This window comes from Cherax quadricarinatus, chromosome 78 (assembly GCF_038502225.1).
Source record: "Cherax quadricarinatus isolate ZL_2023a chromosome 78, ASM3850222v1, whole genome shotgun sequence".
NCBI lineage: Eukaryota > Metazoa > Arthropoda > Malacostraca > Decapoda > Parastacidae > Cherax > Cherax quadricarinatus.
In genome coordinates, this window is record NC_091369.1 from 17,553,682 (window position 1) to 17,572,158 (window position 18,477).

Below are 18,477 nucleotides of genomic sequence, written 5' to 3' on the forward strand. Positions count from 1 at the left end.
AGATTGATGGACTTACCACATCGACTCAAGGTCGAGGGACTGATTACCTCATTCTTCTCCTGTTCTTCAAGTTTAACCTTTGTATGGATTGATGAAGCCACTGTGTGGCGAAACGTTTCCTCAGTAAAGATACCCAAGAGTTGCACATGTGTCTAATTTAACAATTTTTCTTCATAAGGAAGAATTCTAATGCTATTTATTAATTTAGTCATTCTACGCTGAATGTTTTCTAACGAATTTATGTCCATTCTGTAATATGGAGACCAGAACTGAGCTGCATAATCTAGGTGAGGCCTTACTAATGATGAAGAATTGAGACACTTATGCAACACATGGGAATCTTTATTGAAGAAACGTTTCGCCACACAGTGGCTTCATCAGTCCAATACAAAGTAGAAATGGGTAAGGAGAGTAGAAGTTTGAGGTAATCAATGTAATGATGTATAAAGCTGCAGTATAACCTCTGGACTTCTGTTGCTTACACTTCTTGATATAAATCCCAATAATCTATTTGCGTTATTACGTACGCTTAGGCATTGCTGTCTTGTGATGAATGGTTTGAAAAACCGACAAGTTGAAGATTGAGACACTTGATTGAGACAGATTCCTATATGCTGCATAAGTGTCTCAATCATCATTGCTGTCTTGGTTTAAGGTTGCTGCTCAACATAACTCCCAAGTCCTTTTCACAATCTGTATGGCTAAGTTCTACATTGTTTAACTTTTAAGAGTTAGGGTTATGGACACTCCCGAAAAGGGTTATGGACGCTAGTCAGTAGTTACAAGTGTAACACACGTGTTCACCTGACGCCAGTCAGTAGTTACCAGTGTAACACGTGTTCACCTGACGCCAACCAGTAGTTACAAGTGTAACACACGTGTTCACCTGACGCCAGTCAGTAGTTACCAGTGTAACACGTGTTCACCTGACGCCAGCCAGTAGTTACCAGTGCAACACACGTGTTCACCTGGCGTCAGTCAGTAGTCACCATTGTAACACACGTGTTCACTTGACGTCAGTCAGTAGCCACAAGTGTAACACACGTGTTCACCTGACGCCAACCAGTAGTTACGAGTGTAACACACGTGTTCACCTGACGCCAACCAGTAGTTACAAGCGTAACACGTGTTCACCTGACGCCAACCAGTAGTTACCAGTGTAACACACGTGTTCACCTGACGCCAATCAGTAGTTACCAGTGTAATACACGTGTTCACCTGACGCCAACCAGTAGTTACCAGTGTAACAAACGTGATTACCTGACGCCAACCAGTAGTTACCAGTGTAACACACGTGTTCACCTGGACGCCAATCAGTAGTTACCAGTGTAACACACGTGTTCACCTGGACGCCAATCAGTAGTTACCAGTGTAACACACGTGTTCACCTGGACGCCAACCAGTAGTTACCAGTGTAACACACGTGTTTACCTGACGCCAACCAGTAGTTACCAGTGTAACACACGTGTTTACCTGGACGCCAACCAGTAGTTACCAGTGTAACACACGTGTTTACCTGACGCCAACCAGTAGTTACCAGTGTAACACACGTGTTCACCTTAACGCCAACCAGTAGTTACCAGTGTAACAAACGTGATTACCTGACGCCAACCAGTAGTTACCAGTGTAACACACGTGTTCACCTGGACGCCAATCAGTAGTTACCAGTGTAACACACGTGTTCACCTGGACGCCAATCAGTAGTTACCAGTGTAACACACGTGTTCACCTGGACGCCAATCAGTAGTTACCAGTGTAACACACGTGTTCACCTTAACGCCAACCAGTAGTTACCAGTGTAACACACGTGTTTACCTGACGCCAACCAGTAGTTACCAGTGTAACACACGTGTTCACCTTAACGCCAACCAGTAGTTACCAGTGTAACAAACGTGATTACCTGACGCCAACCAGTAGTTACCAGTGTAACACACGTGTTCACCTGGACGCCAACCAGTAGTTACCAGTGTAACACACGTGTTTACCTGGACGCCAACCAGTAGTTACCAGTGTAACACACGTGTTTACCTTAACGCCAACCAGTAGTTACCAGTGTAACACACGTGTTCACCTTAACGCCAACCAGTAGTTACCAGTGTAACACACGTGTTCACCTTAACGCCAACCAGTAGTTACCAGTGTAACACACGTGTTCACCTTAACGCCAACCAGTAGTTACCAGTGTAACACACGTGTTCACCTTAACGCCAACCAGTAGTTACCAGTGTAACACACGTGTTCACCTTAACGCCAACCAGTAGTTACCAGTGTGACACACGTGTTCACCTTAACGCCAACCAGTAGTTACCAGTGTGACACACGTGTTCACTTTAACGCCAACCAGTAGTTACCAGCTTCCATCATAGAAATACAAGAGTGATATGGATGTGTTTAAAATATGTCATAGATTAGCCCATTGTAAAACCTCTTTTAGTTTGTAACTATTCCCGAATTTTCATAGTTTTTTATGAAAATCTGACAGTCTAAACAGTCATTCTTCCCACTTACTATTGGGAGCCACTCATTCCACAGTCTGGAACTACACAGTTTTACTATATGATTGGTCACATGAGGATGGTGAGGAGTTCCTCTATTGGTCAGCGGAAATTCCAGTAAGCTTACATATCCAGATTGAACTTTGGAATCTTTCCAGATGTAACCCTCTAGCGATGCCTTGAAATACTGAAGGATTAAGGCGAAATATCTTTAAATGCTAAGAAACTTTATGTTATCTTCTTTCTCGGGAGCGAAAGTACTATAGTAACGGGCGTGAAGAGTGTAAGAGTGGCTAGGATAGTAACGGGCGTGAAGAGTGTAAGAGTGGCTAGGATAGTAACGGGCGTGAAGAGTGTAAGAGTGGCTAGGATAGTAACGGGCGTGAAGAGTGTAAGAGTGGCTAGGATAGTAACGGGCGTGAAGAGTGTAAGAGTGGCTAGGATAGTAACGGGCGTGAAGAGTGTAAGAGTGGCTAGGATAGTAACGGGCGTGAAGAGTGTAAGAGTGGCTAGGATAGTAACGGGCGTGAAGAGTGTAAGAGTGGCTAGGATAGTAACGGGCGTGAAGAGTGTAAGAGTGGCTAGGATAGTAACGGGCGTGAAGAGTGTAAGAGTGGCTAGGATAGTAACGGGCGTGAAGAGTGTAAGAGTGGCTAGGATAGTAACGGGCGTGAAGAGTGTAAGAGTGGCTAGGATAGTAACGGGCGTGAAGAGTGTAAGAGTGGCTAGGATAGTAACGGGCGTGAAGAGTGTAAGAGTGGCTAGGATAGTAACGGGCGTGAAGAGTGTAAGAGTGGCTAGGATAGTAACGGGCGTGAAGAGTGTAAGAGTGGCTAGGATAGTAACGGGCGTGAAGAGTGTAAGAGTGGCTAGGATAGTAACGGGCGTGAAGAGTGTAAGAGTGGCTAGGATAGGAGAGTGTACTAAAGAACACACCCGACAGTAAGAAGCTGAACGCTACCACCAGTTACTGGATAAAACAAGGATATAGTGGATGTTATGAAATAAGATATTAATATCTTGTCGCTATGATTTGCACTAGAAAACCGAGTGCATGCAAGCTGGCAAATTAAATGAATTGAATTGAATGAGTGAGATCAGATATAAAAGGAATAATGACAAACTGAAACTAAAGCTGAACAGGAGGAGTGTGCAGGTGTTGTCGTCACTTGGCGCCTTACAATGGGAAGGTTGGAATTCGAACCCATGTCATTTTGGCCCACCTCATGCTGAGGAAAAATCACACATGACGCTCTAACCCAGAGAACCACGCAATCCTACAAGAATCACGCACCCAGCAGAGCTACGTGTTGTTCCGTGATCCGAGGACATGCATTGGTGTGGGTGTCTCTGAGCTAATTTCATTCTACTCCCCGTTTGGTGCACTAGCGTCCACGAGCAGTATTTTGTTCTATTGTAACCACGAACGAGTGGTATTGAATCAATAGCAACACTGCGACTAGCGGAGGATTCGAACCCATGTCGTTTTGGCTCGCCACAAAGCACAGTACTCGCCCCCATCCTGTTCCTCATCCTCATGTCAGATATAGACAGAGAAGTAATTCATACACCTTGTTTTCCTTTGCAGACGATATTACGATCTGCATGAGACTGTCATCCATTGAGGACGCGGTAACTATCAAAGAATATATAAACCAAGTGTTCCAACTGGCAACGGAAAACAAAGTGTTGTTCAATGAAAACAAATTCTAACTTCTCCGTTATGGAAAACTGGAGATGATAACTAGACCTGAGTATACTATAAACTCTAAATCATACAATAGAGCGACAAATATGAAGGACCTGGGAGTTGTAATATCTGAGGATCTCACTTTCAAACATCACAACAGTGTTACTATCACATCAGCAAAGAAAATAATAGGATGGATAATGAGAACGTTTTATATATATATATATATATATATATATATATATATATATATATATATATATATATATATATATATATATATATATATATATATATATATATGGAGGGAATATTTTGAGCAATTGTTAAATGTTGATGAAGATAGGGAAGCTGTGATTTCGTGTATAGGACAAGGAGGAATAACATCTTGTAGGAGTGAGGAAGAGCCAGTTGTGAGTGTGGGGGAAGTTCGTGAGGCAGTAGGTAAAATGAAAGGGGGTAAGGCAGCCGGGATTGATGGGATAAAGATAGAAATGTTAAAAGCAGGTGGGGATATAGTTTTGGAGTGGTTGGTGCAATTATTTAATAAATGTATGGAAGAGGGTAAGGTACCTAGGGATTGACAGAGAGCATGCATAGTTCCTTTGTATAAAGGCAAAGGGGACAAAAGAGAGTGCAAAAATTATAGGGGTATAAGTTTGTTGAGTATACCTGGTAAAGTGTATGGTAGAGTTATTATTGAAAGAATTAAGATTAAGACGGAGAATAGGATAGCAGATGAACAAGGAGGCTTTAGGAAAGGTAGGGGGTGTGTGGACCAGGTGTTTACAGTGAAACATATAAGTGAACAGTATTTAGATAAGGCTAAAGAGGTCTTTGTGGCATTTATGGATTTGGAAAAGGCGTATGACAGGGTGGATAGGGGGGCAATGTGGCAGATGTTGCAGGTGTGTGGTGTAGGAGGTAGGTTACTGAAAGCAGTGAAGAGTTTTTACGAGGATAGTGAGGCTCAAGTTAGAGTATGTAGGAAAGAGGGAAATTATTTCCCAGTAAAAGTAGGCCTTACACAAGGATGTGTGATGTCACCGTGGTTGTTTAATATATTTATAGATGGGGTTGTAAGAGAAGTAAATGCGAGGGTCTTGGCAAGAGGCGTAGAGTTAAAAGATAAAGAATCACACATAAAGTGGGAGTTGTCACAGTTGCTCTTTGCTGATGACACTGTGCTCTTGGGAGATTCTGAAGAGAAGTTGCAGAGATTGGTGGATGAATTTGGTAGGGTGTGCAAAGGAAGAAAATTAAAAGTGAATACAGGAAAGATGTGTGGATGAGGATAACAAAAAGATTAGGTGATGAAAGATTGGATATCAGATTGGAGGGAGAGAGTATGGAGGAGGTGAATGTATTCAGATATTTGGGAGTGGACGTGTCAGCGGATGGGTCTATGAAAGATGAGGTGAATCATAGAATTGATGAGGGGAAAAGAGTGAGTGGTGCACTTAGGAGTCTGTGGAGACAAAGAACTTTGTCCTTGGAGGCAAAGAGGGGAATGTATGAGAGTATAGTTTTACCAACGCTCTTATATGGGTGTGAAGCATGAGTGATGAATGTTGCAGCGAGGAGAAGGCTGGAGGCAGTGGAGATGTCTTGTCTGAGGGCAATGTGTGGTGTGAATATAATGCAGAGAATTCGTAGTTTGGAAGTTAGGGGGAGGTGCGGGATTGCCAAAACTGTTGTCCAGAGGGCTGAGGAAGGGTTGTTGAGGTGGTTCGGACATGTAGAGAGAATGGAGCGAAACAGAATGACTTCAAGAGTGTATCAGTCTGTAGTGGAAGGAAGGCGGGGTAGGGGTCGGCCTAGGAAAGGTTGGAGAGAGGGGGTAAAGGAGGTTTTGTGTGCGAGGGGCTTGGACTTCCAGCAGGCATGCGTGAGCGTGTTTGATAGGAGTGAATGGAGACAAATGGTTTTTAATACTTGACGTGCTGTTGGAGTGTGAGCAAAGTAACATTTATGAAGGGGTTCAGGAAACCGGCAGGCCGGACTTGAGTCCTGGAGATGGGAAGTACAGTGCCTGCACTCTGAAGGAGGGGTGTTAATGTTGCAGTTTAAAAACTGTAGTGTAAAGCACCCTTCTGGCAAGAGAGTGATGAAGTGAATGATGGTGAAAGTTTTTCTTTTTCTGGCCACCCTGCCTTGGTGGGAATCGGCCAGTGTGATAATAATAATATATATATATATATATATATATATATATATATATATATATATATATATATATATATATATATATATATATATATATATTGTACCCACGAACGAGTGATATTGATCAATAAGAAAACTGCGACTAGCTAAGAACTCGAACCCATGTTGTTTTGGCTCGTCTCATGGTGAGCGAACACCACATGACGCTCTAACCCACAGGGCCACCAGATCTTAAGATTTGGTGGTCCTGTTTTTTTAGATACTCTAGCCATTAAACTATTTGATGTTTCGGTTGAAGAATCTACGAAAACTCTAGACCCAATAAAGGACACACCTGTAAATTCGTCAGATACTCAAGCAGAGGCTTCTGTTAATGTGGTAACTAGATCACTATCTACGGTAAAGTATTTGCATCCTCTTGTTTTTCCAGCAATAAAACCCTTTGATCTGTCACAAGATGATTTTGTAGATGCAATATATATATATATATATATATATATATATATATATATATATATATATATATATATATATATATATATATATATATATATATATATATATATATATATATATTCTTCTTTCAACACACAGGCCGTATCCCACCGAGGCAGGGTGGCCCAAAAGGAAAAAACGAAAGTTTCTCCTTTTACATTTAGTAATATATACAGGAGAAGGGGTTACTAGCCCCTTGCTCCCGGCATTTTAGTCGCCTCTTACAACACGCATGGCTTACGGAGGAAGAATTCTGTTCCACTTCCCCATGGAGATAAGGGGAAATAAACAAGAACAAGAACTAGAAAGAAAATAGAAGAAAACTCAGAGGGGTGTGTATATATATGCTTGTACATGTATGTGTAGTGTGACCTAAGTGTAAGTAGAAGTAGCAAGACGTACCTGAAACCTTGCATGTTTATGAGACAGAAAAATGGACACCAGTAATCCTACCATCGTGTAAAACAATTACAGGCTTTCGTTTTACACTCACTTGGCAGGACGGTAGGACCTCCCTGGGAGGTTGCTGTTTACCAACCTATGACATTAAACTACAGACACTGATCTGAAGTTTAATGCTGCCTGTCTGTCTCCTTTCTTAAATACTGGGACTACAGTTACTCTCTTCCACATCTCAGTTAGTTGCCGTGTTACGATAAAGCAGTTCAAAATTGTTGTTAGTGGCACATACAGTGAATCTGCTTCCTCTCTCAGGACCCATGGAGAGATTTTGTCTGGGCCCACCACCTTTAAGGTATATAGTTCACTTAGCAGCCTCTTCACATTCTCCGCGATTATTTATTGAGTATCCAGCACTTGTTGGTGTACCCTACCATTCTGGTTTGCTGGAAGCCTTTCTCTCCACTGAAAATATCTCTCTAAATCTCGTACACAGTGGCCTGGTAGCTAAAGCTCTCGCTTCACTCGGCGAGGATCTGGGTTCGAATCCCAGCCAGGGTAAAAACAATGGGCGTGTTTCATTACACTGGTTGTCTACATTCCCCATCAGTAAAATGGGTACCTGGGAGTTGACTGGTGTGGGTCGCATCCTGGGACAGAACTGGCCTAATTTGCCCGAAATGCTTTGCATAACAAGCGGCTTTCTATATCGTAGTATGTCATTGATGTCGGCTAGACCTGTATATCTTGTACATGCACTGGTAGAAATAAAGATATATTATTATTCTTGAGTTCCTCACATATTTCTTGGTCATTTCTTGTCATCTCCCCTCCTTCCTTCCTCATCCTGATTACCTGGTGTGTGTGTGTGTGCTTGCGTGTGTACTCACCTAATTGTACTCACCTAGTTGAGGTTGCAGGGGTCGAGTCCAAGCTCCTGGCCCCGCCTCTTCACTGGTCGCTACTAGGTCACTCTCCCTGAACCATGAGCTTTATCGTACCTCTGCTTAAAGCTATGTATGGATCCTGACTCCACTACATCGCTTCCCAAACTATTCCATTTCCTGACTACTCTGTGGCTGAAGAAATACTTCCTAACATCCCTTTGATTCATCTGTGTCTTCAACTTCCAACTGTGTCCCCTTGTTACTGTGTCCAGTCTCTGGAACATCCTGTCTTTGTCCACCTTGTCAATTCCTCTCAGTATTTTGTAAGTCGTTATCATGTCCCCCCTATCTCTCCTGTCCTCCAGTGTCGTCAGGTTGATTTCCCTTAACCTCTCCTCATAGGACATACCTCTTAGCTCTGGGACTAGTCTTGTTGCAAACCTTTGCACTTTCTCTAGTTTCTTTACATGCTTGGCTAGGTGTGGGTTCCAAACTGGTGCCGCATACTCCAATATGGGCCTAACGTACACGGTGTACAGGGTCCTGAACGATTCCTTATTAAGATGTCGGAATGCTGTTCTGAGGTTTGCCAGGCGCCCATATGCTGCAGCAGTTATTTGGTTGATGTGCGCTTCAGGAGATGTGCCTGGTGTTATACTCACCCCAAGATCTTTTTCCTTGAGTGATGTTTGTAGTCTCTGACCCCCTAGACTGTACTCCATCTGCGGTCTTCTTTGCCCTTCCCCAATCCTCATGACTTTGCACTTGGTGGGATTGAACTCCAGGAGCCAGCTGCTGGACCAGGTCTGCAGCCTGTCCAGATCCCTTTGTAGTTCTGCCTGGTCTTCGATCGAATGAATTTTTCTCATCAACTTCACGTCATCTGCAAACAGTGACACCTCGGAGTTTATTCCTTCCGTCATGTCGTGTGTGTGTGTGTGTGTGTGTGTGTGTGTGTGTGTGTGTGTACTCGCCTAAATGTGGTTGCCTGGGTTGAATCATTGCTCCTGGCCCCGCCTCTTCAATTGTCACCACTAGGTCCTCTCTCCCCCTGCTTCACGAGCTTCATAATGCCTCTTCTTAAAGCTATGTATGGATCCTGCCTCCACTACATCACTCTCCAGACTATTCCGCTTCCTGATAACTCTATGGCTGAAGAAATACTTCCTAACATCCCTGTAACCCATTTGAGTTTTAAAGTTCCAGTTGTAACCCCTTGTTGCTGTGTCACATCTCTGAAACATTCTATCTTATCCATCCTGTCAATTCCTCTCAGTATTTTATATGTTGTTATCATGACACCCCTTTCCCTTCTGTCTGAGTTCCCTCACCCTTTCCTCGTAGTACATACCCTTCTTCTCCGGGACTTGTCTTGTCGCAATCCTTTGTACTTTCTCTAAATTCTGGACGTGTTTGGCCAGGTGTGGGTTCCATACTGGTGCTGCATATTCCAATACGGGTCTGACATACCCGGTGTACAGTGTCGAGAATGACTCCTCACTTGGGTGGCGAAACGCTATTCTCATGTTTGCCAAGCGCCCATTCGCTGCAGCAGTTATGTGGTTGATGTGCGCCTCAGAAGATGTGCTCACTATGATGCTCACCACAAGATCCTTTTTCTTGAGTGAGTTTTGCAGGCTGTACTCTGCGGTCTTCTTTGCCCTTCCCCAAGGTTCATAACCTTGCACTTGCTGGGGTTAAACTCCGAGAGCCATTTGTCGGACCAGGCTGCAGCCTGTCCAGATCCCCTTGTAGGCTTACCTGATTCTGGTCCGCTTGTATTCTCCTCATTAGCTTCACATCGTCTGCAAACAGAGACACCTCTGACTATCCCTTCCGTAATGTCATTCACATATACAGGAAACAGCACCGGACGTAGGACTGGCCCTTGAGGAACCCCACTCGACACATGCACCCACTCTGACACCTAGTCTCAAACCGACACACGTTGTTTCCTTCCTGTCAGGTATTCCCTGACCCATCGCAGTACTTTCCCTCCTGTTCCTGCCTGCTCCTCTAGTTTTTCAACCAGTCTCTTGCATGGGTCTGTTTCGAAAGCCTTACAGTCCAAGAAGATGCAGCCTACTTATCCCTCTCTCTCCTGTCCTACTTCCGTTACCTTGTCATAGAACTCTAAAAGGTTTGTGATGCAGGATTCTCCTTCCCTGAAGCCTTGTGTGTGTGTGTGTGTGTGTGTGTGTGTGTGTGTGTGTGTGTGTGTGTGTGTGTGTGTGTGTGTGTGTGTGTGTGTGTGTGTGTGCGTGTGTGTACGTGTACTCACCTAATTATACTCACCTAATTGCGGTTGCAGGAGATATGCCATAGCTCCTGGCTCTGCCTCTTCACTGGTCACTACCAGGTCACTCCCTGCTCCGTGAGCTTTATCATACCTCTTCTTAAAGCTATGTATGGATCCTGCCTCCACCACCTTCTTTACCAGACCATTCAAATTCTTGACAACTCTGTGACTGAAGAAATACTTCCTAACATCCTTATGATTCATCTGAGTCTTCAACTTCCAGCTGTGACCCCTTGTTGGTGTGTGCCATCTCTGAAACATCTTGCCCCTCTCCACCTTGTCGATTCCTCTCAGTTGATATCACGTCCCCACTGTCCCTCCTGTCCTCCAGCGTCGTCAGGTCGATTTCCCTTAACCTCTTCTCGTAGCACATGCCTCTTAACTCCGCGATCAGTTTCGTTGCAAACCTTTACACTTTCTCTAATTTTCTGACGTGCTTGGCCAGGTGTGGGATCCAGAGTACATACTACTAGTGAGAATATACTACTAGTGAGGACATACTACTAGTGAGGACATACTACTAGTGAGGACATTCTACTAGTGAGGACATAATACTAGTAAGGACACTACTAGTGAGGACATACTACTAGTGAGGACATACTACTAATGAGGACATAATACTAGTAAGGACACACTGCTAGTGAGGACATAATACTAGTGAGGACATTCTACTAGTGATGGCACTACTTGTGAGGACATATTGCTAGTGAGTACACACTGCTAGTGAGGACACACTGCTAGTGAGGACACACTGCTAGTGAGGACACACTGCTAGTGAGTACACACTGCTAGTGAGGACATGCTACTAGTGAGGACATAATACTAGTGAGGACATAATATTAGTGAGGACATTCTACTGGTGATGGCACTACTAGTGAGGACTCTTCTAGTGAAGACACTTATAGTGACGATTCTGCTAGTTAGGACACATTACTAATGAAGACATAGTACTAGTGAGGGCACACTACAAGTGAGGACTCACTACTAGTGAGGACATACTACTAGTGAAGACACTACTAGTGAGGACAAACTACTCGTGAGGACACATTACTAGTGAGTCCTTGCTTCTAGTGAGGACACTAGTAGTGGTTACACTAGTAGTCATGACACTACTAGTGAAGACACACTCTAGTTAGTAGACACCTCTAGTGAATCACTGTAGATGATATACAGTAACTAAATGGGTATAACTATGACCATACTTTCAAAAGGGTGGACCGGTAAACCAGTAGAAGACCTCGGCCAGATAATCTATAGATCCAGTGGCAAGTCATCACATGACTAAGACTCGCATCAGGAAACACTTGTCCCGTTTCTTGACCATTCTTACCTAAATTAACCTAGCTGTAAATGAACTACTAATATTTCAAAGTGTGAACACATGCCTCATAAATATTTGAACATTATCTTTAATGTAGTCATCATAATCCTCTGTTCACTATTATATTTTCTACCCTAGTCATTTTTCTAACCTATTCAATCTAAGCTAATTATAACACTAATAAACTTACTGTAAACTAATTATAGGTGCTACTCTTGACTTGGCCGCCCAAGTTATTCTGGTTTAGTTAACAAATCCAGATCAAACAGAAGACCAGTGTCTGCCGTTATCACCTGCAAGGAGGCATTGTCTGTTCCACCTCTTTAAGCACATCAAACAAGATGCCTCTCGCTCAAGGCTACACGATGAGTCAGACATGACCTGTAAATCCTGTTCCTGACTTTCAGTGGGGTTACGACCGGCAGTTAAATCAGTTAAGTCTTGACTAGATTGTTATTAAAAGAGAACGTAAAAAAATGATTGTCTCTCAACCCATAATCCGCAACGTTTCTGCCAGTGAGACATCTGATACATTGGTTTCTACAGTATGTGAGGACATACAGATTTTTAACTGCATAATAATATCTTCCAAACAGACTCAGGGACGTGGCTAATCGATTATGGATGGAAATGGAAGAGAATAATGCTAAGTAACAACAAAATAAGATAAGATATAATCTCATTTTTTCTTGCAGGCGATTTATTTGTTAATTAAAATGTTCTACACATAATGATTACCCACACTGGCCAACACAAAGAATTTTACAGAGGAGAACGCTTGTGAATACACACACTGGCGAGGAAACACATTCCGGAAAAACACAAAATGAAAGGCACATGCTACTGAACACTCTGGTGAACACACTCTAATGAACATATACAAATTGGAGAACATACACTCTAGTGAACTGATGAAACGCAGCGCAGGGAGCATATATACAGTGGAACGTAAACTAGTGAACACTCGTACTGGAAAACAAACACTGATGAGCATGCACTCTGATTAACAAAGACAAGTGAACCCACTCGAGTGTACACATACTTGTAAACGCACAAACTGATGAAAACAAACTGGTAAAATCACACACTGGTGAAAACACACTGGAGAACACACAGCTGTGAATGGATCCCTGCAACCACAAATAGCTGAATACACACACTAGTGAGTACACACACTGGTGAAAACACACTGGAGAAAGCATGGACTGGTAGATACTAGTGGAATTGGTCTCAAACCTGCACACTGAAATTATTGCTTATGAACACAAAAAAGGCATGACAGACTGTGCGGGTTAATTCCAATGAAAAGAGGGGGAGAGATGAGTACAATGAGAACTAAGTGTAAGTGTAAGGGGATATCTAAACACTCCAAGTTGCTTTCAAGAGGATACTCAACAGCTTCCTCAAAAACAGCTCATGATCAGCCGGGTTGTTTTGTACACGTCAGAATACGGTCAGCGAGCACCAACAGCTTGATCGATGAAGCCAACAATTAAGAGACCTGATCTGGAACCAGGTCGCAGGAGTGATGAACTCCGGAAGGTACTCCAGGGAAACACACACACACACACACACACACACACACACACACACACACACACACACACACACACACACACACACACACACACATGCACACACACTGTAACGAATCAGGGAATACTTGATGTTAAGGGAACAACGAGTAATGGCACGCAACGAGGTGTCAAATTGGACGCAAGTAACGAGCATGGTTCCACAAGGGTCAGTACTAGGACCGCCGCTGTTTCATGAATATATGAATATGACGGAAGGAACGGATTCATGTGTCCCTATTAGCAGACGACTTGAAGCTAATGAGGAGAATACAAGTGGACGAGGATCATTTAAGACTAAGAAAGGATCTGGACAGGAAGCAAACCTGATCCGACAATTGTCTCCTGGAGTTTAACCCCACCAAATTCTTGGGGGAGGACAGAGAAGACCACAGAAGACGTACGTGTTCAGGGATCAAAGGCTACAAACCTCGATAAAAAAAAAAAAAGATATTGGGGTGAGTATCATATCAAGCACATTTCCCTGGGGCGCACGTCAACCAAATATCTACTACGGCAATAGGACGCCTGACAAACCTGAGAAGAGCGACATCTAAGTAAGGAGTCATTCACGACACTGTACACCGTGTACGTCAGGCCCATAATGGAGTATACAGCACCAGTATGGAATCCACACCTAGTCAAGAATATCAAGAAATTAAAGATAGTGCAAAAGTTTGCAACAGAACTAGTTCAGGAGCTGAACAGTATGTATAAGAAGGAGAGGTTAAGGATAATTAACCTAACGACACTGAAGGGCAGGAGGGACAGGTGGGACATAATAACGACGTATAAGTACTGATACAAATTAACTAGGTGGACAGGGACAGAATATTTCAGGGATGAGACACAGGAACAAGTGGTCACAACTGGAAGTTCAAAATTCAGGTGAGTCATACTGATGTTAAGAAGTATTTTTTCAGCTGTAGAGTTGTCAGGAAGTAGAACAGTCTGGAGAATGAAGCAGTGGAGGCAGGATCCATACATGGCATTAAGATGAGCAAGGGGTGAGTGAACCTAGTAGCGACCAGCGAAGAGGCGGTGCCAGGAGCTGTGGCTCGACCCCTGTAACTACATGTAGGTGACTGCATATTGGTGAGTACTCACACACACACACACACACACACACACACACACACACTGTGGGGCCAGGAGCTGTGACTCGACCCCTGCAACCACAAATAGGTGAGTACACACACACTACTAGTGAAAATACACTATTAAAGATAAACTACTAGTTAAGATACGCAATTAGTTAAGATACATTACTAGATAAGATACACTTGTAGTTAAGATACACTACTAGTTAAGATAAACTACTAGCTAAGATACACTACTAGTTAAGATACACTACTAGTTAAGATACACTACTAGTTAAGACACACTATTAGTTAAGATAAACTACTAGTTAAGATACTTGTTAAGATACTAGTTAAGATACTTGTAGTTAAGATACACTACTAGTTAAGATAAACTATTAGCTAAGAAGCACTACTAGTTAAGATACACTTGTAGTTAAGGTACGCTAGTAGTTAAGATAAACTACTAGTTAAAATACACTAGTAGTTAAGATACACTAGCAGTTAAGATATACTAGTAGTTATGACAAACTAGTAGTTAAGATATACTAGTAGTTAAGATAAACTACTAGTTAAGATACACTAGTAGTTAAGATACACTAGTAGTTAAGGCAAACTAATAGTTAAGATACAGTAGGTAAGATACGCTAGTAGTTAACATACACTAGCAGTTAAGATTCACTTGTAATTAAGATGCACTAGTAGTTAAGATAACCTACTAGTTAAGATGCACTACTAGTTAAGATACACTACTAGTTAAGATACACTACTAGTTAAGATGCACTACTAGTTAAGATACACTACTAGTTAAGATACACTACTAGTTAAGATACACTAGTAGTTAAGATATACTACTAGTTAAGATACACTAGTAGTTAAGATACACTAATAGTTAAGATAAACTAGTAGTTAAGATACACTTGTAAAGATAAACTAGTAGTTAAGATAAACTACTAGTTAAGATACACTATTAGTTAAGATACACTAGTAGGTAAGATACACTAGTAGTTAAGATACACTAGTAGTTAAGATACACTAGTAGTTGAGATACACTAGTAGTTGAGATACACTAGTAGTTGAGATACACTAGTAGTTAAGATACACTAGTAGTTAAGATACACTAGTAGTTAAGATACACTAGTAGTTAAGATACACTAGTAGTTAAGATACACTAGTAGTTAAGATACACTAGTAATTAAGATACACTAGTAGTTAAGATACACTAGTAGTTAAGATACACTAGTAGTTAAGATATACGTGTGGTGGTGGTGGTGCAGTAGCATTATTAGTTTATCTATTCTAACCGATCCTAACCTATCCTAATCTAAAGTAACCTAGTCTAACTTAATCTACCATTTACAAAGTGTGGTTTGGCTTTTCTAGTTAAACTGATTTATCTAACCTAATCGAGATAAATTTATATAAATGCAGTAGAGATAAATTTATATAAGTACAACCTTCATTCACAGGCATAGTTCATGGCCTTCGTAGTATTGCTGAATATAGTCTAATTATACGTAATTTATCATATTATATTCTCCATTTACTATCGGCATTAAATACGAGTTGGCCACATGAATTATACTGAATTTTTAAATCAGACTAAGTAATATAATCCAATGTAATGTGGAGTAACATAATCTAATGTAACATAAGCTTAGTGACGACACAGTTTGTGGTACGCCTTCAGCCCAATCACCAAATATAATTCTTGATCTCTCCTCACAAAGGCACATGTCTCTGTTTATTGTATTTATTGTATACACTGTACAACATCATTGCAGCAATTAAAATTACAATTATAGCTACCGTCGTGTAGGTTACTCACCTCTCGCCCGATGGTTCAGCAGTACTGCGAGGCTCCTAACTTAAGCACAAACTAGACTGCACTGAAACACACGCCACCGCTACGCCACTTTGCCTTTGTGTTTGTTACTACTGTATCGACCAAACCTGTTTTCTCTTTAGGTTATGCTCGGGTATGAGCTACATGTATCTGGTGGTGAGCTCTAAATATTTACATATGTTAATTAGGAGAGATTTGTGCCTGACTGAAGATGTTGCATGTTGACACGTTGCTTTGTGGATATGGTCCCTGGTGTGGGGTGACTGTGGATATGGTCCCTGGTGTGGGGTGACTGTGGATATGGTCCCTGGTGTGGGGTGACTGTGGATATGGTCCCTGGTGTGGGGTGACTGTGGATATGGTCCCTGGTGTGGGGTGACTGTGGATATGGTCCCTGGTGTGGGGTGACTGGATATGGTCCCTGGTGTGGGGTGACTGTGGATATGGTCCCTGGTGTGGGGTGACTGTGGATATGGTCCCTGGTGTGGGGTGACTGTGGATATGGTCCCTAGTGTGGGGTGACTGTGGATATGGTCCCTGGTGTGGGGTGACTGGATATGGTCCTGGTGTGAGGTCACTGTGGATATGGTCCCTTGTGCGGGGTCACTGTGGATATTGTCCCTGGTGTGAGGTCACTGTGGATATTGTCCCTGGTGTGAGGTCACTGTGGATATGGTCCCTCGTGTGGGATCACTGTAGATATGGTCCCTGGTGTGAGGTCACTGTGGATATAGTCACGGTTGAAGATTACTGCTAAAATGATCAAGGGAATAGGTCACATAGTATAGGGCGTCCCGTAGCTCGATTGCTAGCGCACTCACCTCACACACTGAGGTCCGGGGGCTCGATCTCCGGTACAGCAAGAAAACATTAGGACATGTTTCCATAAGACACTTGCTATCCTGGGTACGGGTGGCATCCTGGGACAAAACTGACCTAATTTGCCCGAAATGCTCTGCATGACTAGCAGCTATCGCTATAGTAGTATGTCATTGATATCAGCTAGTATTTAATCAGTAACAACATTGTCACTACCCGAGGGCTCGTACCCTTGTTGTTTTGGCCTGTCTCATGGTGAGTGAAGATCACACGACGCTCTAACCCACAGGACCAACCAATCCTGCAAAGATCACACACCCAGCAGAGCTAGGTGTTGTACCGTGATCCGAGGACATACGATGGTGTGGGTGCCTCAGAGCTAATTTCATTCAACTCCTCGGCACTCACACCACCATCGTACGTCCCTCGGATCACGGTAGAACACCTAGCTCAGCTGGGTGCATGATCACTGTAGGATTGGGTTGTTCTGTGGGTTAGAGCGTCGTGTGATTTTCGCTCACCAAGAGGCAGGCCAGAACAACACGGGTTCGAGCCCTTGGCTAGTCGAAGTGTTGTTTTATATATATATATATATATATATATATATATATATATATATATATATATATATATATATATATATATATATATACTATATATATATATATATATATATATATATATATATATATATATATATATATATATATATATATATATATATATATATATATATATATATACATATATATATATATATATATATATATATATATATATATACTATATATATATATATATATATATAGTGTATAGTGAATGAAGTGTATAGCATCGTTATTTACGATTAATCATCGTGGTCAGGCTGACACAGCAAACTCAAGCCATGAACACCAGCCATATGTACTCTGTACCCTTCATGGTCATTGACCCTGAGGTTAAGCTTAGTAGGTCAGTAGTGTCTGACTCGATTATTGCTGACTTAAGCATAACAAAACTCAGCTGTTTATAGCAGTACAGTGTTTCTTAAACATTCTGAGTGTGGTGCTAGAATTTTCAACATACCATTAAAATGGCTTGTTTGAAAACTCAGTTTCAGTCTTTACAGACTAAGATTATACAATTAGAAAATCTAATTTCAGTCTGTATAGGATTAACTCAAGATACAAACATAGATTTTGATGATCTTGAGGCCAAATTTGAATTACTTACACAACGTCTGGAAATAATTAATTCAGACTATTCACATTATAAAAAGGAATTTCTTGAATCAGATCCATCTGAGGATGAAATTAAAAATGTTTTGGATACTTTTAGTAATCAACAATTAAGATGGACAGGAGTACAGGCTATCTGCCGTAAAACTCTGTCACAGAGACCTACTGTAACTAGTGGTCAAACACCTGT

General features: G+C 42.0%; 1 protein-coding gene across 1 annotated transcript in view; it reads right to left on the reverse strand.

Annotated features, from left to right (window-relative positions):
* The window catches only part of LOC138855029 (endoplasmic reticulum aminopeptidase 1-like), a 104,244-nt gene extending 87,954 nt beyond the window's left edge, over positions 1-16,290 (reverse strand). The window contains exon 1 of the mRNA XM_070101777.1: positions 16,234-16,290. The gene's annotated coding sequence lies outside the window, so the exon portion shown is untranslated. The remainder of the gene's footprint in view (positions 1-16,233) is intronic.
* Positions 16,291-18,477: the final 2,187 nt, after the last annotated feature.